At 27.4% G+C, this 24,955-nt stretch overlaps 1 pseudogene; it reads right to left on the bottom strand.

Annotated features, from left to right (window-relative positions):
* LOC119579380 overlaps positions 1-24,955 on the bottom strand; it is a 78,566-nt pseudogene that overhangs the window by 27,211 nt on the left and 26,400 nt on the right.

Genomic DNA, 24,955 nt, shown 5'->3' on the forward strand with positions numbered 1-24,955 from the left:
ATGATATTATAGTATATATAGCTATTAATTATGTATATCTATATATATGTTATATACTTACATATGTGTGTGTGTGTCTGTCTGTGTGTGGTGTGTTGTGTGTCATGTGTCTTGTGTGTTTGGTGTTCAGTATATATAGTACTTTAATTACTATGATATAGATATTATTAGTATTATAATATAAATCATTATATATATATACTATCTATTAGTATATATATGGTCCATCTATATTTATACATATATTTTTTGTTGTGTGTGTGTCGGTGTGCGTGTGTGTCTGTGTATGTTGTGTCTGTGTGTGTGTGTGTGTGTGGTGTGTTGTGTGTGTGTGTGTGTTGTGTGTGTGTGTGGTGTGCAATTATGTACACCATCTGTGTGTATATATGCTACATATGTATATATGATATACATACAGCCTATACATATAGTTTCTCCTCTCTCTCTCTCTCTCTCTCTCTCTATACTAGGATATATACTATATATATATACTATATATAACTATATCATATATACATATATAGGTCTAATATATATATGTATCCATATACGTTTTATTCAGCAACCATTTATCCACTGCAGAACATAGGCCTCTCTCCAGTTCACTATTGAGAGGTTATTTGACCACGTACCACCTTTGCTCGAATTGGATGCTCTTCCTATCAACGCGGTTTGGCGCGCTAACACTTGCGAGCACTTGCGTGTATGTGTGTATGATGTGTGTGTGTGTGTGTGTGATGTGTGTCTGGTTTGTGTATAAATATGTATCTCTATATATATATATATATATACTAATAGTATATATTATCTAATATATATATTATATAGTACTATATATATATTTATATATATATATATCTATATCTTATATATAATATACTAGATATATATGCCTGTTGTATGTATGTATGTATGTATGTATGTGTGTCTGTATGTATGCTATGCATGTATGTACGCTATGACTAATGTATATGTTATATATCAGATAATAGAATAGATACCTGTGACAATGATATATAGGCAGATAGGTCGATAGTTTTATATAACCGTCAGATAGAGTAGTGGAGTGCGTGTGTGCACAGCTAGCAGGGTTCTCTAATCAAGTGTCGAATCTTTACGACTCTATTTGATTTTTCTCTCGTGTGATTTTATCAAATGTAACTCATACCACAAAATTTGTAGCATATTAGTAGGGCATATGCATATGATTAGTCTTGTAACTCATATTTCAACCTCATGTCTACACTCATGTTATTTTAGCCGTGTTATATAGTTACTTGCTAACCATTGGCATTCAGACTATCATGACTCGTGTTAAATGTAACTCTTCCATACTCGTAAACATACAGGTCTTGTGTGTGAGTGTGTTTTGTGGCTTTGAATATATAGCTTGCAAGTTCCAGCAAGTAAATTGTAAGGAGTTCCAAATAATCAAAATCAGACGAAGCCTGAGCCGATGAATCCGTCCAGTTCCCTTAACGCCGAACGCCATCTATTGCCAGCCTGTGAGCCCATTTTTATTTTGTCATTATTCACATCTATTACATGCAGTGCCAAGCAATCAGACGACTATAATCATTATTAAATGATATAATGATTGTTTCGTGTCGGATCAGTTTACACTAAATGAACACTGCATGAATATGTGTGAGTGTGTTGTGTAGTGTGTGTGTTGTGTGTGTGTGTGTTGTGTGTGTGTGTGTGTGGTTGTGGTGTCCCCATGTGTGTTGTTTGTGTGTGTATTGTGTGTGGGGTTGTGTGTGTGTGGTGTTGTGTGCGTACATGATTGGTTGTACGTGAAATTTGTAAGTGTATTGACAAAAAACAAAACTTATCCTTATTTTTATGTCCTTTTCATTAATTCTCAGCAAATCAGACAGTCGACTGTTCCAGGTAATTCTAACACTAACACAAGAAAGTACATAAGTGAAATCAATCCTAATTAAGTAAATATGAAATGCTGAAAATGATACCACTGAAAGGAATGAACTAGAACATAACAACAATGGACATTCAATAGCTCGTCAGAGCGAAATCGATATCTTATGCATCACATATGCATGTTATAATTATTTAATGATGTAACAATATTACATTGAGAGGCTAAACCAGTCAAATCCAGGACCTACACTTTCACTTGAAATCAAAGATGATATTATGATAGGAATAAGGCCGATAGTAATAATAATATATGAACAATAATGATACTGATGATAATAAATGATGATATTCATAATGAACCTGATAATGATAATGTAATACTTGAATATATGATAAGAATGATATAATAATAATAATATAATAATCATCATATAATTAATAATAATAGTAGATATCATCAGAATACGAACAATAGTAATAATGATAATGATAAGGATATTGATGTGATAACAAACTGATGGTATTACAACGTATTTGTAAAAAAATAAGTATAATGATGGGGAAAATAATTAATAACACAATGATAAGATGATTAATTAATGATGATACGATAAAGATTATATATGACTACCAGGAATGACTATACATCATGAGGTGCATAATGAAATTAGTAACAAGAATCACCTGTATAACGATAAAGATGATAATATATAATTATGATAATAATATTACTGAGATAATGATAATACTAATAGCATTAAATAGTAATAATATATACAATAATAATAATTATCAATTATGATTATTATTATGGATTATCATTATTATTATCATTATTATTATTATACATGTATTATTGTTGTTAATTATTGTCGAGTATTATTCTTATTTATTATCATCATCATCAGCATCATTTAATTATTCTTGATTATGATATTATTATTATTGATTATTATGTATATATATTATTATTATTATTAGAAAAAAAATTTAAATAGTAATATATTACAATACTAATAACGATGAACCCATAATATCTAACATTGATAACAGATAATGATAATAACACTACCCTATATGATTATATATTATATGAGACTGATACATGAAACGCAATAACAACAAGTCGAGTATAGTAATAGAGTGGAGGAGGAGAGGAGGAGTAATAATAATAATGATATCGACTATTCTTTTGATAATACAATAATTATAGTAGCATGTGTTAGTAATTAATAATAGTAAAATGTATGATATATACTCATAATAATAATATAATAATAATAACAATAATAATAATAATAAATAAACAATAAGAGTAATAATAATAATTATAGCCATACTATAATAACAGGATTATATACTGAATAATGATAATGAGATAATATTATTATTATTATTTCATTATTATTGATTATCAATTACTACTATTATTATCATTACTCATTGTTATTATTATTATTACTATTTTATTATATTAATTATTATTATTATTATTAGTATTATTATTTAGCATTATCATTCATTATTTTTTTTAGAATTTTCTATTATTGTTGCTATTATTATTATTATTATTATTATTATTATTACTACATTTTAGTGGTGGTAGTAGTAGTAGTCTTAGTATAATACTTAAATAATAAAATAATACTGATAAATAATAAGATACAACAATAATAATAATCTATCATACTCAAAAGTAATAAGGATAATAATAATAATAATAATAAAATGATAATAATATATATAATACATAACAATACTAGTAATAATTAAATAATGATGATATGATAATATAAACAATTTATGATAATGATAAGGATAATAGTAAATAATTAGTATTATAATTTATCATTATTTTATTATCATTACTACTATTATTATTAAAATCATTATTATTTATTATTATTATTATTATTATTATTATTATTATCAGCATCATCATCATTATTTTTTTTTATTATTATTATTGTTGCTATTATTATTATTGATTAACTATTAGTTGGTGGTCATTTTTAATAAAAAAAACAAAAAAAATAAAGTAATAGTGTAAGTATAATTACAATGATAATAATAATAGTAATAATAATAATAATAATAATAATAACAATAATAATAATAATAACAATAATGACATAAAATAATCATGATAATAATGATAATGACAATCAAATAGTAACAATAATAATTTCAATAATAATAATTATCATTATTATACTATATATGATTAGCTACAAGATATAATAATAATAATAATAATAATAATGATAATAATATAAATAATAATGATCATAATAAATGATAATAATTATAGTAGTAGTAGTAATAGTATAAATTATATTATTATCATCATTGATTCAATTATCATATTATCATTACTATTATTGATAAGACTACTACAGATAAATAATAACAAAAATGGTAAGAATAACAAAATTCGGAAAATTATATTATAATTAACAAAGATAATAGTAATTAACGATAATGTAAACTTGTATTATTACACCATAAATGATAATAATATACTCAAAAATATTAATAGTAATAATAATATACGATAGAAGGAGATACGCTTTCTATATGATGATTTTTAATAATCAATTATAACATGAAAATAGTAATAATTATGATAACAACATTAATAACAGCAAAAGATAATAGCAACAACAGCAATATCAGTAACAATTATAATTGTAATCACAATAATGACATTACCGAAAGGTTATATTTAATCAAAATTATAACAAAATTCTCATTAACAGTGATAACACAACAATGAACATTGATGTCACCAAGTTTTTTTTTATTTAAAATACGTCAATGAAGAAAACATAGTAATAATAAATACATAGAAAGCAAACATAAAAGAAAAAAGAAAGAAGCAAATGAAACTAAAGAAAATATATATATTTAATCCTTCTTCATCTTTTTCCTTCTTTCTTTAACTTCCAACCCCGCGCGTCTGCCCCCTTGGCTGTTTGTCAAAGCGTCTCTCTCTTCTCTCTCTCTCACTCTCGCTCTCTCTCTCTCTCTCTCTCTCTCTCTCTCTCTCTCTCTCTCTCTCTCTCTTTATCTATCTATCTATCTATCTATCTATATTTAAGCATCCACAACCTTCGACAAAAAACTTGGAATTTCGTAACCGAAAAGCATGAAATCGTAGCCATAGATTCTGTAAACGTCCCTCAGCAGGTGGTCGGGGAAATCCTCGAAGTATTTGCTGAAATCCTCGGCTCCCTTCTCGCGGACCGGACTCGGGTTCTGCCGGATGTTCGCACTCAACTCCCTGATGCCCGTGGCGTTGGCGATGGAGCGGAGGTCGTCGTCGAAGGTCTCCATTTTGACGATGTAGTCGTAGGACGCCGCCGCATGAGGGGCCTGGCAGTTCCAGGAGTAAGGGCCGCCAGTGCTCGTTGACCCTTTTCCCGCTGTCCTGTGGTAGGGGGGGGAGGGGGAAATATTAGCTCGTTGACCCTTTTCCCGCTGTCCTGTGGTAGGGGGGGAGGGGAATAGTAGCTCGTTGACCCTTTTTCCGCTTCCTGTGGTCAGGGGGGGGGAAGCTGAAATAGTATCTCGTTGACCCTTTTCCCGCTGTCCTGTGTGGGGGGGGGGTCTTAGCAAGTTCGGTAGGTTCCGTCTAATTCACTCCCAACAACACATCACCAATAAGTGGTGATATTTCGGGTGTTTTTCCTCCCTATGAACGTTACATCGCTCGTAACGAACTCGATCATAGACTTCTCAAGAAAAAAAAGTGGAAAAAAAAAAAAAAAAAAAAAAAAAAAAAAAAAAAAAAAGGAAAAACAAAAAAAAAAAAAAAAAAAAAAAAAAAAAAAATTGTTTTTCTCAAAAGATCATTTAGAACAATTTCGGGTCAGCGAAGTCGAGCATCTTTCGTAATAATAAATCAAAGATACTGTATTGTTTCTCTACCACAATCTTCAAGTGGAAGAGGACAGATGCTGCTACAATTATATCTACAAGATGAATGAGCAGGAAGTGGATATGTTTGCTCAGATTGTAATGACGTATGTTATGGCCATTGACTAGTGATGTGAAACGAAAGAGCAATCTGTTACTAAAGCCGAACAAATGGAAGGCAGACGGGGGGGGGGGTGGCATCCAAGCTCGTGCGCAGTTCTCGTGTTATGGAAATGTGTGTATTTGTGCTTGTGTTTATGCCTATTATTTATATATCTCCTAGTTATATAATGTATAGATATATAATATATATATATATATATATCTGACAACACACACACACATGACACACACACACCACACACACCCACACACCACAAATCACACACACATAATGTATATCTGTGTGTGGTGTGTGTGTGTGTTGTGTTCGGTGTGTGTGTGTTGTGTGTGTGTGTGTGTGTGTGTGTGTGTGTGTGTGTGTGTGTGTGCGGTGGGTGGGTGGGGGTGGGTGTGTACACATAAGATCGGTCTTTCCCTACATCAAAAGAATTCCGATATATTTTCGGTATCATGCTTTTTGTTGCCTTCTTAATTGCTTGTCTTGCATATGAGTAAAAGCAAATTTTCCCGCAGGAGATGTATATTTCTGCTAATTTAAGACTGAAGAAAACGTTTAGTTATTGCATCTGCTATTCCTACCTTTACGTATATCATCGGAATGTCGCGCATTTCCTTAGATGAACCAGAAAGACAAAAACACCAAACAGAAAGAGTGAACGCAAACAAATAAGATCAGACAAATGGCGGAAGAAGCCTGCTTGTGCGTTAAGACAGCAAAGGGCGAAGGGCAAGTTTCCTTACGCACCTGGAAGACAAAGAACTTCATGTAAGCTGAGGAAGGGACAACGGAGACCGGCTTGCCTCGGCCACGCGCGTGCGCGAAGTGCTTCACGAGGAGCGGACGAAGCGATCCTGGAGCGACCTCTTACAGTGCTTGTTTTTCTTGTTTCTTCTGATACTTCTATTTCCTATTCTTGGCCCTTTGTCCTAACTTTTCCTTTTTTTAAGTGTGCTATTCTTGGTTTATTTTTGGCTTAAAATCTACCGTACGTACATTTGTGCATACTTACATATATACATGCCTATTTACTTACACACACCCCACACACGTGTGTGTCGTGTGTTGTGTGTGTGTGGTGTGTGTGTGTGGTGTTGTGTGTGTTTGTTGTTTGTGTGGTGTGTGTGTGTGTGAGTGTGTAACTATATATATAATATGATATATAATATTATGGGTGTATATATATATATATCTATAGATATATTTAGACTATACTATATTATCATATATATATAGATGGCTATATATACATACAGTCAACATATATCCTACCACACACACACACATGTATATTATGATGGGGGGGTGTGGGGCGTATTTACTATATCATTATGTCTATATCATATATATATATATATCTATTAGTATATAATATATATTTATATAATTTATATATATAATAGCTATATATGTAATGAATATATATACATCGATACATATATATTTATATATAAGTATATATATATATATGAGTTATATATATATTATAAATTTAAAGTTTTAAAAATTAAATTAAAAAATGATTAAATAAATACGAATTTATCTGTTTGTATATGTTATATATACACACATGTATATGTATATACTACTCCGTCCCACGGCCTGCTCAAACATGAGCAGACCGTTATTGATGATGATATTGGTATGTATATTATCTATATTAGCCGAGATATATATATATTATATATATAAAACTTTAACTATATATATATCTATATATATATAGATTCGTGTATTATATTATATGAAATCATATATATATAAGAACGGGCTTCAAACAAGGTCCGTGGAAAAAGTTCATAACTAAAAACCATCGAAGGATTTTGATTTCAAATGCAGTCCTGAAATTTTTGTATACCTGTCGTTTAGTAAGTGTTGCAACATGACCTTAAATGCAGTAATAACGCCTCGCCGCCAGTAGGAAGTCATGGTGGATCTGAACCGGGCATGTCAGAGAGTCACTTTTTTAATCTTCAACCATGAAATTGGTATCTTTCATTATTTCTTTAAATTTGGAAAACACAAAGAAGTGTAATGGGGCTAAATATGGACGCTGTAGGGGATGTCAGACTATTTCCCATCGAATTCACGTAGCACAGCTTTTGTCTGCCGAGCGCCATGAGAGGTGGTATTGTGTGGTGGAAGAGATGCTTCCAGGACTTGTTTCTGTGAGATTTTTTTGACATTTTTCTCAAACTTCATATCAGCAATATGTAATTGTTTTCTTGCTCTCAGGAAGTCAACCAGCAACTTGCCTCTTGAAAGCTCAGATTTTTCGCACGGGGGGGGGGGGACTGGTCCACTTCGATCCCTAGGCAGCCACTGCTTTGAATGAATTTTGTTCTCAGGATCATTCTGGTAGAGCCTTTTTATCCTCTGTCAGCAATTCGCGCAGAAAACTCAGAATCCTCATCCACTTGCTCGAAAATTTCCATTGAAAGATCTACTCTTGTTTGCTGCTCGATCTGGTCGCAACAGCCTAGAGGCCAATCGAGCTGAAACGCTTGATTAGCACTAAATTTTCCATCAAAGTACTGTTTGCCGAACCCACAGAGATGTTGAGTGTGTCTGCTTGCTGATTCAGTGGTTATTCATCCTCTCCTTTCAGTCATATCACACGCATCAATTTTTTCCTCACAACCTGCATTGATGGTCCCTCCTTCAATTCCGTTTCATTCACCTTCTGACTGACCTAATGCATTTGTAGATGTTGATTTCTTTGGGGCTTGTCACCTAAACTTGTTTCCCGAGCGTCAGTGATCTGCTTTTTCTCCCCAACTTTTTCTCATTTCAGTGGATTCCATGTTGCTTGAATCGGGCCTATTTCCAACTGGCGGTGACGCATTATCACCTCATTTAAGGGTTCATGTTTGAATACGTTATAATCCGCTTTGTACAAGAATGTTCGGTGCACTGAAATCAAAATCCTTCCATATGATTTTTAGTTATGGAATTACTTTCCACAAACTTTTTGAAGCTCCCTCGTGTGTGCTCTGTGTGTGTGCGTGTGCGTGTGTGTGTCGTGTGCGTGTGCGTGTGCGTGTGCGTGGTGCATGTGCGTTTGCGTATCGTGTGCGTTTGGCGTGTGCATGTGTGTGTGCGTTGGCGTTCTGTTTGTGTGTGTGTGTGTGTGTGTGTGTGTGTGTGTGTGTGTGTATATATATGGTATTAGATTATAGATATCTATCTATATATTTATATTATATAGATAATTATATATATATATACTCTTACACGTGTATACACTATTTGAGTGAGCTTAGTGCATCTTTGAATAAATGAGGCATACCGTATATATCAACCCAGTCATGCCATAACAAACCCATCGAACACGTACCCGAATCCTTCGGAATTTACATAACGGGTATTGGGCGTGATCAATTTCGCCTCCTCCGAGCTGTACGGTAGGGCGGACAGGAGGCGAGAAATCGGGTGCCGGACTGTGATGACTTTCTTATCACTTTTGGACCGTAACAATTTCTCGGCTTTTTCTTTTCTGTTAAGTAGAAGAAAATAGATTACATGTTTATGATAAGAGAACGTTTTTTTCTTGTTCATTGTTTCGTTTTATTCATAATGTTCTTTTTAATATTTATAAAAAATTCCATCAATTCGCGATTTGTATTCCTGTTACTATGGATATAGCAAGCCGCGTTTTACGAAGTACGGACCGACTAGTGTTTCTGGACACTAGTTATTACTCCAAACTATCTCTACCACAACAAATACTCTAATATTACGACTACAAGAAAAGATGTAATTTTATGGTTTTCCGACAATGAAAACTGAGTTAGTGAGTAGTTACAATTATAAAATATAATTAAAATACTAATGATAATAATACTACCAATAAAGGTAAAATGAAATAACTAATGAAACATAATGATAATACTAATATTAAAAGTAATGATAATATACTAATGAAAAAGTAATAATGATAATTACTGAATTTGTAACAAGGGTAATGATGATCAATAACAATTACGAACACACAATCATAAAAGTAATGATAATGATGATTAACGATATTATAAAATTGTTATAACCGATAATGATAAATGACAACAATATGATGAATCAGATAATAATATCCAATACTAATAACCATAAACAATAAGGAACAATAATAATAACAGTATATAAAATTTAACAACAATAATAATCAAAGACATAATCATAAACATCGTAATACTTATACATAATATAAGGATTCATGATACTAAATTAGTTGTAATAAATATTAGTAATAATAATTGTAGTTATGTGTATACACTTTAATATATTATTTTATTATTATTTATTTATTATTATTCATTATTATTATTATTATATTATTATTATTAGGCTTAGCATTATTTTACATTACTTGATATTATCATCATTAGCCATGATCATAGTATCAACAACCAATAATATGATATATCATAATAACAATATAACAATAACAGTGAGAAAAAAAAACAAATTAAATAAAGGACAACCAAAACAAAAACATAATTATGAAGAAAAATATAATGATTATGAAATAATATTAATAATAATAATTCTAATAATAATAATAATAATGATAGAATAATAATAAGAAGAAGAAGAACACTGAAAATAAAAATGATGATAACAATAATAATTTTAATAACAATAATGATAATAACAATAAATAACAATAATAATCATATAAATATAATTTAACAAATCAACAATAATAATCATAGTCATAATGATAATAATAATAATAATAATAATAATAATAATAATATTGATAGCAATAGTAGTAACTATAATAACACACACAATAAATGATAATATATTTTTATAAAAGTAAACATAATAACAATAATGATGATTATAATGGCATAACGGTAAAATAAGTAAGACCCATACTTAATAATTAAATAAATATAATAACTAAGAATAACAATGAGAACAATAATATTAATAAATAATTGCAATATTAGAAAAAATTATATAATAATAATATATATAATAATAATAATTCGAATGATGATTATGATGATGATGATAACAATAATATATTGATAACAGTACTAAGGACACCTCATATCATAATAAGAGTAATGAAATCAATGTGATAATAATATTGATGTAATAGATAGAGTAATATATAATAATAATAATAAAATAATAATACATATATAGATTGATATATATTGATAATAATTGATAATCCATAATAATGATAATAATAATATCATTATTATTCTCTGTATTCATTATTCTTATTATTTTCATTATTGTTATATTTTTATTATGATAAATAACATAATAATAACAGAATGGATAATAATAATATAATGATAATACATAATCATAAGTTAATACATAATAGTAGTGCAATTATAATTTATTATAATGGTAATATTTTTGTTTTACAAAATAATAATATATATAACAATAATATAATAATACTAATAATAATCATAATAATGATAAAATAATATACTTAAATAATAATAATAATAATCAACTAAATAATACTGAGATCATTGATAATACACAACAATTACATAATAACAATAATAATGAATAATAATAATAATAATAATACTAATAATAGTCAATAGTAGTAGTATAGGTGTCAACGATCATGATATTCATAATAATGATAATGATAACAATACTATAATAAATGTGATAATGATGGATGATAATACTAATTAATAATAAGACAATATAATAGAATGCTAATTCATAATAATAATATCATCCTAATAACACATAAGCTCATATCATAACAGTAATACAATTGTTGTTATAATAAGACAACAATATATGATGATAAATAAATTTAACATCAGTTACTAAACAATAGTAATGACAATATCCATGATAATAATGCAGTGAATAAGTGAATAATAATAATAATAATATAATAATAATAATAATAATTAATAATATAATGAAAATAAAAACAGACGTGCGTTCTAATAAGAATACGAATAAGATTCTCAAAGAATAGGAATGTTACTGTCGATCTAATATAATGATAGTGACACTAATATTAATAACAGTATATAAAAATGAATTGATTTATGCGTGGTAACACTATCAGTGATAATGATGCATGAATATGATACTTATATTAATAATAAATGATATGATAAATTTATAACAATAAAATAATGGACGGATGCTATAATAATGATGGTGATAAAGTAATAATAATAATGATTAAGAATTTTATTAATAATAAAACAGAAAAAAATGATAATAATAATGGTATCAATATGATAATAATATAATAATAATTAATACATAATAATAATAATGAATATTGATAATATAATAATAAAATAATAACAATATTAATATAATAATAATACTATTAGGATTATTTATTATTATTATTTTAATGAATAATGATCATAACACAGTAATAATGATGATGATATTGATATTATAATATAGTGATAATGTAAGGAATACTAAATGATGATACCAATAATAAGGATCACAATTTTGATAATTATAGTTATGCTAATAATCTATATTAATAATAATAATATAATAATAATAAGATAATATAATAATGATGATATAATATACTAATAAGAAATGATAATAATAATAATTTTATTAGAATTATAATATCATAATTATTACATAATATGGAGAATGAATAATCAAAATAACAATACCTAATTATTATAATTATAATAATGATATTAATAATTGATAATAATGATAATACAATTATATCTGATAATAATATAATAATACTAATAATGGATAATAATAATAATAATTAATATAATAATTAATAATGATAATAATAGTAATATGATAATACCAATAATAATGCTGATGATGAATAACAATATTATGTTAATGCTATCTAATAATCATTATAATATTAATAATAACACTGATACATTTTCAATATAAAAAATGGAAATATATAAAAAGAGAAGAGGTAATAACAATAACAAATAAACTGTTATTATTATTATTATTATATTATTATTATAATCAATAATACATAATAATGCACAATAATGTAATGATAATAATATTAATAATAATATTGATCATTATAATAATGATATAATAATAATTATAACAATAATATAATTGAATATAAGTAAATAATAAGTAATAATAATACTACTAATATTAATAATCGAATGAATAAATAATAGCAATAATAATCTATAAAATGATTAATAATCACAATAATAAAAATATTGGATATATTAATATTATTAATCAGGAATAAAAAATAAAAATATAATATCAGTAACAGAATGATCAGTAATTGGTATTGTAATAATAATTATAATGATAATCATGATTATGATAATAATGAAGAAAATATAATAATTATTATTATATTATCTATTATATAGTAATAGTATACAGTAAAAATAATAGTTAATAAATAATAATAATAATATAATAATAAATAATAAATAATGATAATAAATAATAATAACAATAATAATAATAAATAATAATATTAATATAATAGTAATAGTAATTTGTATAGTATAATGTAAACAATAATTAATATAATAATAATGATAATTATTATTATTATTATTATTATTATTATTTATTACTTCTTATTATTATTATTATTATTATAAAATACAATGAACATGTAATATGCGGTAATAGTATAATTTAATAATAATATAATAAGAATTTAATAATATAATAATTAATGATAATTAGTAATAAATAATCTAAGAATAATAGTAATAATAATATGAATAACATAATCATAATAATAATAATACTAATAAGAATTAATACTGGATGTGATGATATAACACCATAGCAATGTTAAAATTAGATAGTAATCATTATAATTAAAAGGTATCTTAATAATAAAAGAAAAAATAAGAGGGGATGGGTGATAATGATAACATTAATGATATTAATTATTATTACTTAGCTCTTTTTTATTATTATTCTTATTATCACTATTATCACATCAACATCATCATTATTATTATTATTACTTATACTTATAATGACAGATAATACTAAAATTTAATATAATGATAACCATAGTAATAATGTAGTAATATTTGATATTGATTACTAATAGTAAATAATAATAATATATATGATACTAATATTTAATAATAATAATGATAATGAATAATGAATATAATTATTATTCTTATATATTATTAATTATTATTATCTTATATAGTTATTATTATTACTATTATTATTATTATCAATCTTAGTATTATTATTATAAAACTTATTATTTATCAGTATCATTATTGTTTAGTAAAATATTATTATTATTAATATTATTATATACATAATAATATGACTAATAATAATTATAATAGCAGATAGTAATAATGATCGATTATGAACAGTATGGACCATTAAAAATAATACACAATATTAGTAATTGATACCGTGATAACAATAATAATGATCAATAATAATGCATGTTCATGTCATAATAATAATGCCTATAATATAAATAATATTATTGATATTTGTAATGTTTGTAAATGATCGAAATATAATAACAATGATATGAAAAATAACAATAATAATGACGGAAATGTTAATGACTATAAAGAATGATATTAGTAATGATAACTGTGGTGTATCTATAGAAAATAAACTCCGTATATATATATATATATTATATCGATAATATATATATATATTCAAATATATTTATATATATATATATGCTAGATATTAGATACATATATATACATATATATAATATATACATATAGCTCCCTATCGTATTGTCTATATAATCTATTATATCTCATCATAATAGTAGTCTCATCATATGTTTGTGTGTGTGTTGTGTGTGTGTGTGTTTTGTGTGTGCATGTGTGTTGTATGTGTGTGTCCTACATGTCATATATTACATTGTATAATAGTTAGTATGTCCACGTATCTATATATATATTAGTACTATGATCTCATATATCATATCTATCTATACTACTGTATATGTATAGACTGTCTATATATATATCTATGTGTGTGTGTGTGTGTGGTGTGTATGTGTGTGTGTGTGTGTGTGTTGTGTGTTTGTGTGTATATCTAGGATCTATCTATAGTTTTTCTATCTCTATTCTCTATATATCTATCTGCGTCTATATATATATTATATCTGGTGTTAGTTGTGTGTGTGTGTGTGTGTGTTGTAATATATATAAATATATGTTGTGTGTGTGTGTGTCTGTGTGTGTGTGTGTGGGTGGTGTGTGTGTGTTGTAGTGCTGTGTGTGCATATATTATATCTATCCTCTGCCATACTATCTATATATATCCTAATATATATATATATATCTATACCTATATTATACGTATATATATATATATATCTATTATCTACATAATAATACTATATATAATATCTTAATCTATATATATACTATGGATAATACACGAAAGTGCTGTAAAGTGGGGGGGGGATTGGGTTGGGTGGGGCGTTGGTATCGTTCGAACTTCTTCCCTGTTAGTTCTGGGGTGAGGCAGCTGCGTCCTTGCACTCATAGCCTTGTTCTAACACCTGTATGGATTGAGTAATGGGTAGAGCACTACCCAAGAGTCTCATTGTGTGTAGCATACTAGGCAAATATTAAAGGTCTCGAGGAACCGGTTGCCTGTATTGCCGACATGGCTTATTGGCTATCATACTATTCTGAGTCGCCTGGAGGCAGCATTGATGGCGGCTCTCATGATGCATTTTAGGCATGAGGCGAAAAGCCCCTAGGCTTAACAGAAGGTCGTTCCAGGACCAAGACCTGGAGATTCAGGGACTTTGAGGGGGCCTGTAGGGGAACCCGCGTTACAGGTCGAGTCCAATGCTTGCGCGCGAGGACGTATTGAAGTGCACACGAAAGTTGTACATACCCGTGGGTACGTAGTCCAGTATAGCGGTGTTCGTGCTGTCATGACGCAGAGTCAGTAAGAGCGATTAGGGTCTGGACGCAACAGTTATAGCCGATGCAGACTCGATACCACAAGCATTCAGGGCGGTTTGTGATTGATATTCGGTCGACCTGGATGCAAAGACCAAAGCTAGGCGTGGTCTTTCAAGGCCTTGATAAAACAGAAAGAAATAACCTGTGCCAGTTATTAGCATCTATGGAGCCGAACACCTGGTCACGCTATTCCCCTTGTCTTGGAAGTCTCTGCACCTTGATGTCGTTTCTGTTACACATAATAAGTGGATGTCCCTTCGTGCTTCCTCGGGGTTCACTCATAGGAGACCGTTGCAGGACCCGCGTGTCCCACGGCGGTTACACTGTCTGAGTCCTGGCAATGGTTAGTCGTGTGGTGACCTTGCATAATCTCGGAGAGTCAGTGTCCAACTCAAGGCTAGTAATGCCCACCCTAGCTCGTTTCTTCGCTATGTTGACGACCCTCCCCATCATAGTTGTCTCTCTGTCGAATGGGACCAACCCTGGGTGGAGGAGACCTTAGGACGATAGGACCTGATGGGATTATCTCATAGGCTCTGGGGCAATGAACTCGACGAGACGCTGTCCCGGCGAGGAAATTAGAAGATGGGCCGTGGACGCTGCTTCCTTGTCCTGACTCGCCTCTTGAGGTACTTCCTCTTGGCTGTTCGCGGGGGGGAGGGTGAGATATCGCGGCCATGCGCGTCCTCCGTCGGCGTTCGCACCTCCGATTTGGCACCTATTGGCGGACTCTTTTATGAGTGTGGATGGATATATATATATATACTATATTAAGGTATATATATATATATTTATATATTCATTATATAGTACTAAGATATATTGAACATAATTATACTATATATAGCACATATATTGTATATATTAGAATATATTATATATATATTATATATATATATAGCTAGTATACGTATATATTTATACTATTGAGGACACACACAACACACTAATAACAAGTTAATTTCACACAATCACCACCACATAACGCACATCACACATTAACACCAACACACACATCACTCACACACTACCACACCACATATGTTATCTGTATAACATATGATATCCTATATATGTAAGTCCGCGACTGGCCGAATGGTTAGCAGCTGTCGGACTATCACGACGCGCAATCACCGACGCGCGTCGTTTTTGTTCCCTATGTGCCAGAGGAACATTCGCACCTCGACTGCTACCTAGCCGCTGGGTGCCCACGGCCAGCCCAAGTCAGTGGCATGTGTCCCAAAGCCGTAATAGATATATAGAGCATCGATTGTACCATAAAAATAAAAAGACAAAAAAAAAAAAACAAAACAGATAAACCACCAACGTTGGAGCTGGGCCACCTCTCCGTGGAAACGGAACAGGGGACCCTACCCTTTACTCAATCCCAAGATCATTCACAACATGAAAACACATTAAATTATCATGCTGTGACCACGGCGTCTCAACATGAACCTACCGTAAAAAGAAAGAATATATATAGATATATAATTATATATATTTTTATATATATATATATATATATATATGTATTTTAGTGTGTTGTGTTTGTGTGTGTGAGTGTGTGTGTTGGTGTGTGTGTGTGTGTGTGTATGTGCTGTGGTGTTGTGTGTGTGTGTGTGTGTCGCTGCTGTGTGTTGTTGCGTATGTGTTTCCCCGCACCTTGAATTTAAGGCAGCAATTGTGGTTTGCATTGAATGTCATGAGGTGTCCCAGCTAGTCTTTGAAGCTAACACCCCTTCATTTCTCATGGCGATGCACTTTTCCGGTGGAGGAGGCCGACCTGACGGGAGACGATAAAGGAACAAGGTCGCGCTCGTTCGGTCCTTCGCACAGTGGCGCCGTGGTTTGGGGTGGAGGGGAGGGGAGAAATGGGATACAGAATGAGGTACACCTTCAGGATGAGAACAGGGAATTGCATAGAAGTGAGCTAGGGACGAGAGGGGGTATTTTGTTCGTCGCTTAGTTTGTATACATATCAGGCTAACCAGGATATAGAGGGGCACGGAGGTAGAGATCGAGGAGGAGGGGAGAGGGTGGGGTGCAGCAGAGTAGAGAGTAGTGAGAGAAGAAAGAGAGCGAGTATAGGGAGGATTAAAGGGAGAGGGAAGTAAGTTAGAGAACTTAGATGACACAGTAGAGAGAGAGAGAGACTTGAAGAATGAAGGAGGAAAAATAGAGAAGAAAGTAATGAAGTGGGCTAAGTGAATGAACTTAAGCATGGTTTAAGGAGAACCTAGATTCGGATAGAGAGAGGAGTCCCTGAGTGTGGTCTCGGCGCAGTTGAGAGAGTGTGAGTAGGAGGAGAGAGAGAGAGAGAGAGAGATGCAGAGATAGAGATGCAGAGGAGAAAGAGAGAAAAGGACGTTGACGGTAGGGCTAAAGAGTCGAGTCGGGTCGTCTCTTGAGTCATTAGAGAGAGATTGAAAGAGAGAAAGGGGAGATGAGAGATATAATTAGAATCAGATGCAGACAGAGGAGAAAAGGAGGGGAAAGTAGGGGAGGGGAGTGACTGATATAAAGATATTCAAAAGAGAGAAAAGGAAAGAGAGAGTGGGAGTTATTAACTAGTATCACTCAGATTAGAACTTTAAACAATTATTTTTTATTATTATCGCCTTCTAAATCTAATGTTCAACAATGGCACTGTCTCCAAACCCGGGACATTATTTTGAAATCCATGGAAACTTTCGTGTTATTTATATTAATTATCATTATTACTATTCCTCATCACGTATTATTATCATCAGTATTATTCTCGTCATTTTTTTTCATACATCATTTCATCTTTAATTGTTATTATCTTAGAGTTTGAAAGAAGTTTCTGTACTATGTAAGGTATTATCGAACATCTGAAGTAACTCAAGAATCTTTAGGATTACGTGTGAAGAGGGAAATTGTCATGGTAAAATCCTGTTATAAATTATCTGTTGTTGGTATATTTTTAGTTTTCTAAATGGTTGGAAAACGACCTTTGCATCGATATAAACACACACCACTAATAACAGGTAAGAAAAGATTTTCCCGCCTTTTCTCTCTATCTATCTATCTATCTATCCGGATCTACCTATTTATTTATCTATCTATCTATTTATGCATTATTGACAATGATAAATAGTAATAATAACCAATAATAGGATGATACATCATAATAACAATGGTAAGCGATGAATAAAACAATAATAATGACTATAGATATCGGCTATAGTATATCATGAATATATATATATTATATATATATAATATATATATATATATATATAATAATATATATTAAGGCAATATATATTATAGATAGAAGATAGATACTAGATACTATATATTATACATATAAATATATATATCTATATATATAATATAAAAATAGATATTTAATATAATATATATCTATATATATATTATATAAAGAGAATAATAATGATGATGTGATAATCAAAATAATATATACATAAGATAATATGTAATGAATACATAATGATACTAACATAATAATAATAATTTATATATAATAAATGATAATATAAATAAATAATAAAATGATATAATGATATGTATGATTGATAATAATATCAGACATAATGAACAATATGGAAATAATAGTTATATTTATTTAATTAACCACTTATATAATATAAATCTTTTGATACTAACTAATATTTGATTAGTAATATTAATATAATTACCACAACAATGGAATAATTCATAAATAATTAATGCTATGAATTATAATAAGAATAATAAGAAGAATAATAAATTAGTCATAATAATGATGATTCCATATACATGATCAGGATCATGATCGTGATTGGCGTATTGATATTTCAAAATAACTAATGAGAACAATGATTAATAATGATTAACATAGTTTATTATGATAATTAATGATAATGATGATAATCTTAATAAAAGATTAATGATATGATCGATGGATAATATCAATAATAATAATGACGCAATAAAATAATAATATGATAATTAATAGTGAGTAATAATACATAATATAATAATAAATTAATAACTATAATAATAATAAAATAGTAATAATATTAATAAATAATAATTCTAATAATAATAATAATAATAATAATAAGAAGAAGAAGAAGAAGAAGAACACTGAAAATAATAATGATAATAATAATAATAATAATAATAATAATAATAATATTGATAGCAATAATAGTAACAATAATAACAACAACAACAATAAAAATGATAATATATTTTTATAAAAAGAAACATAATGACAATAATGATGATTATAATGGCAATAACGGTAAAAATAGTAAAGACAATACTAATAATTAAATAATAATAATACTAAGAATAATGAGAACAATAATATTAATAATAATTGCAATAATTAAAAAAATATATAATAATAATAATAATAATAATAATAATAATGATAATGATGATGATGATGATGATGATAACAATAATAATGATAACAGTACTAATGACAACAATATCAATAATAAGAGTAATGAAGATAACAATGATAATAATAATTATGATAATAATAATAGTAATAATAATAATAATAATAATAATAATAATAATAATAATGATAATATTGATAATAATGATAATAATAATAATGATAATAATAATAGCATTATTATTTTTGTTATTATTATTATTATTATTATTATTATTGTTAATATTTTTATTAATGATAATAACAGTAATAATAACAGAGATGATAATATAATAATAATAAGACAATATAATAACAATGATAATCATAATAATAATATCAATCATAATAAGAACAATAAGAATAATATCAATAACAGTAATAACAATTGTTGTTATAATAATTAACAACAATAATGATAATAATAAATTAATCAGTTAATAAAAAATAGTAATGATAATATCCAATGATAAAAATAATAAGATAATAATAATAATAATAATAATAATAATAATAATAATAATAATGATAATGAAAATAAAAACAACATAATAAGAATAAGAATAAGATAAGAATAGGAATGTTACTGATAGACAATATAATGATAATGACAATAATATTAATAACAGTGATAATAAAAATGAAATTGATTATGACGGTAACATAATAATGATAATGATGATGAATATGATACTTATATTAATAATATAAGATAATAATAAATTATAACAATAATAATAATGATGATGCTAATAATGATGATGATAATAGTAATAATAATAATTATAAGGATTTTATTAATAATAATACAGAAAAAAACTGATAATAATAATGGTATCAATAATGTAATAATAAAAAATAAATAATAATAATAATAATAATATGATAAAATAATAATAAAATAATAAATATATAATAATAATAATAAATTATGATTATTATTTTATTATAATGAAAAATGATAATAACAGTAATAATGATGATGATATTGATATTAATAATAGTGATAATAATAAGGAATAAAAAAATGATGATAACAATAATAATGATAATGTTGCATAATTATAATTTTGATAATAAAAATATTAATAATAATAATAAATAATAATAATAATGATAATAAAAATAACAATACTAATAATAATAATTATAATAATGAATAATTTAATTGATAATAATGATAATAATTATTATATGATAATAATAAATAATAATAAAAATAATGATAATAATAATAATAATAATAATAATAATGATAATGATATGAACAACAATAATAGTAATAATGAAAAATAAATAATAATGATGATGATGATAAAAATTTTAAAAGGTTAATGCTACTAATAATCTTTTTATAATATTATAAAAACATGATGACAATTTAATAATAAAAAATGAAAAATATATAAAAAGAGAAGAAGTTAAAACAATAATAATAATAACTGTTATTCTTATTATTATTATCATTATATAACAATAATAATAAAAATGATAATAATAATAATAATAATAATAATAATAAAATTTAATAATAATAATGATAAAAAATTTTAATAAACAATAATAATAATAAAATTGATAATAATCACAATAATAAAAATATGATAATATTAATAAATATTAATAAATAAAAAAAATAAAAAAAAAAAGCAATAACAGAAATGATAGTAATAATGTATTTGTAATAATAATTGAAAATGATAATCATGAGGGATTAAATTAATAATGAAAATAATAATAATTATTATTATGATTTATTATTATTATAAGTAATAAAATAGTAAAAAATAGAATAATAATAATAATAAAATAATAATAATAATAATAATATGATAATAAATTAATAATAACAATAATAATAATAATAATAATTATAATAATAATAGTAATAGTAATTGTAATAATAATAATGATAACAATAATAATAATAATAATAATGAAAATTTAATTTAAATTTTATTATTATTTTTAAATTATTATTATTATTATTATTATATTATTATTAAAAATAAACAATGAAAAAATAGTAAAGTAATCAATAAAATAATAAAATAATTAATAATGATAATAAAAATTTAATAATAATAATGATAATAGTAATAATAATAATAATAATATAATAATAAAAAATTATAACAATAAAAATAATAATAAATAATAATAATAATAATAATACTGATGATGATTGATAATAACACCAATAGCAATTGTAAAATTTAAATAGTAATAATTATAATAAAAGGGTTTCTTAATAATAAAAAGAAAATATAAGAGGGTGGAAGGTGATAATGATAACAGTAATGATAATAATTATTATTATTATTTTTGTTTTAATTTTAAATTATATTATCATATTATCATCATCAACATCATATTATTATTATTATTAGTAATGATAAGACAATAATAAAATTAATAATTGATAATAATAGTAATAATAGAAAAGTAATAATGATAATGATACTAATAGTAAAAATAAAATAATAATAAATACTAATAGTAATAATAATAATGATAATAATAATATAAAAATTTATGAAAATTATTATTATTATTATTATTATTATTATTATTATTGTTATTATTTATTATTTGTTATTATTATGAATTATGAATTATTAATTATTATTATAAATTATTATTATCATTTATTATTATTTTTATAAAATATTATATTATTATTTTTAATTATATAAAATAAAAATTTAATGAAAAATTTAATAATTAAAAAATTAATAAATAGTAATAATGGATGATTATGACAAAAATACCAGTAATAATAATAACAATTAATATTATTAAATGATACCCGATAAAAATTTAATAATATCAATAATAATGATTATGTTTCAAAATAATAATGCTAATAATATAAATAATATTATTATATTTGTAATGTTTGTAATGTATAAATATAATAACAATGATAATGAAAAAAATAAAAAAATAATGACGAAATGTTAATGACTATAAAAATGAATATTTATTAATGATAACTAGTGTATAATAAATAAATAAAATATATTATATATTTTAAATATTATATATATATATATTATATATATATATATAATATATTATAGATATATATATAGATATACATTAAAAATATACATATAAAATATATATACAAAAATATACATAATATATTTTATAAAATATATATAATATATATATATATATATATATGTGTGTGTGTGTTGTGTGTGTTTGTGTGTGTGTTGGTGTGTTGTGTGTATTTGTGTGTTATACATGTTTTGTATATGTTATAATATATATATATATATATATATAATTATAGTAATAATATATTTTATATATATTTTATATGTCTATGTATATGAACTTTATATATATATATATATGTGTGTGTGTGTGTGTGGTGTGTATGTGTTTTGTGGTGTGTGTGTGTGTGTGTGTGTGTGTGTATATATATAAAATATTTTTATATATAATATATATATTATATTTATATATATATATATAAAATAATATATATCTTGTGTGAGTGTGTGTAGTGTGTGGTGTGTGTTGTGTGTGTGTGCATAATTATATATATATATATATTATTTATACTATATATATATATTATAATATATATTTTACATTATATATATAATATATATATATATATATTATATATATAAATATAATAATATATATATATATATATATATATATACACTGAAAGTGCTGTAAAGTGTGGTGGGGGTATGTTCGAACTTCTCCCTTTTAAATTTCTGGGGTGAGGCAAGCTGCGTCCTTGCACCCAACCTTTTCAACACCTGTATGGATTGGATAATGGGTAGAGCTACTAGCCAAATTTCAGTTTTGGAGCAATACTAGGCAATATTAAGTCTCAGACCTTGACTTTTGCCGACGATGGTTGCTATCCTATCTGAGTCCCTGGAGGCACTTGTGGCGGCTCTTGATGCATTTGGGCAATGAGGCGAAGCCCCTAGGCTTAGAGGTCTCCTGGACCAAGACCAAGATTCAGGACTTTGGGGGCCTGTTAGGGGAACCCGTTCAGTCGATCCATGCTTGCGGCCAAAGGACGTTGAAGTCACAGAAAGTTTTAACATACCTTGGTAGCGTAGTCCATATCTCTGGGCTGTCAGACCAGGAAGTCAGTAGACGGATTGGTCTGGCAACAGGAGCCATGAACTCGATCACAAGAAGCGTTTGGAGAGATGTCGGTACCTATGCAGAAGACCAAGCTGCGGTCTTTCAAGGCCTTGATAACTGCCAGTTTTGCTCTATGGAAGCGAAACCTGGACGCTTTTCCAGTGTCTTGGAGTCTCGCCTTGATGCCTTTTGTAACAAGTCCCTTCGCAGGGATCATGGAGTACAGTTGGCAGGACGCGTGTCCAACGGCGGTTACACTGTGAGTCTGGCATGGGACCTGTTACTGCATAATCCGGGATCGCCAACTCAGGCTATATCCCCACCTAGCTGGTTTCCCTGTGGACGACCCTGCCCCATCAGGTTGTCTCTCTGCGAGGACAACCCTGGGTGGGGGAGACTGTGGGAGACCTAGGAATCATGGCTTGGGGGCAGCTCGACGAGACCTGTCGCGAGGAATTAGAGAGGGGCCGCTGGACCTGCCTGGAGGACTCGCCTCGAGGTATCCTCGTGGCTGTTAGCGAAGGGTGGATTGCGGCCATGCCCCCCCCTCCC

This window comes from Penaeus monodon, chromosome 12, assembly GCF_015228065.2.
Source record: "Penaeus monodon isolate SGIC_2016 chromosome 12, NSTDA_Pmon_1, whole genome shotgun sequence".
Classification (NCBI taxonomy): Eukaryota; Metazoa; Arthropoda; class Malacostraca; order Decapoda; family Penaeidae; genus Penaeus; species Penaeus monodon.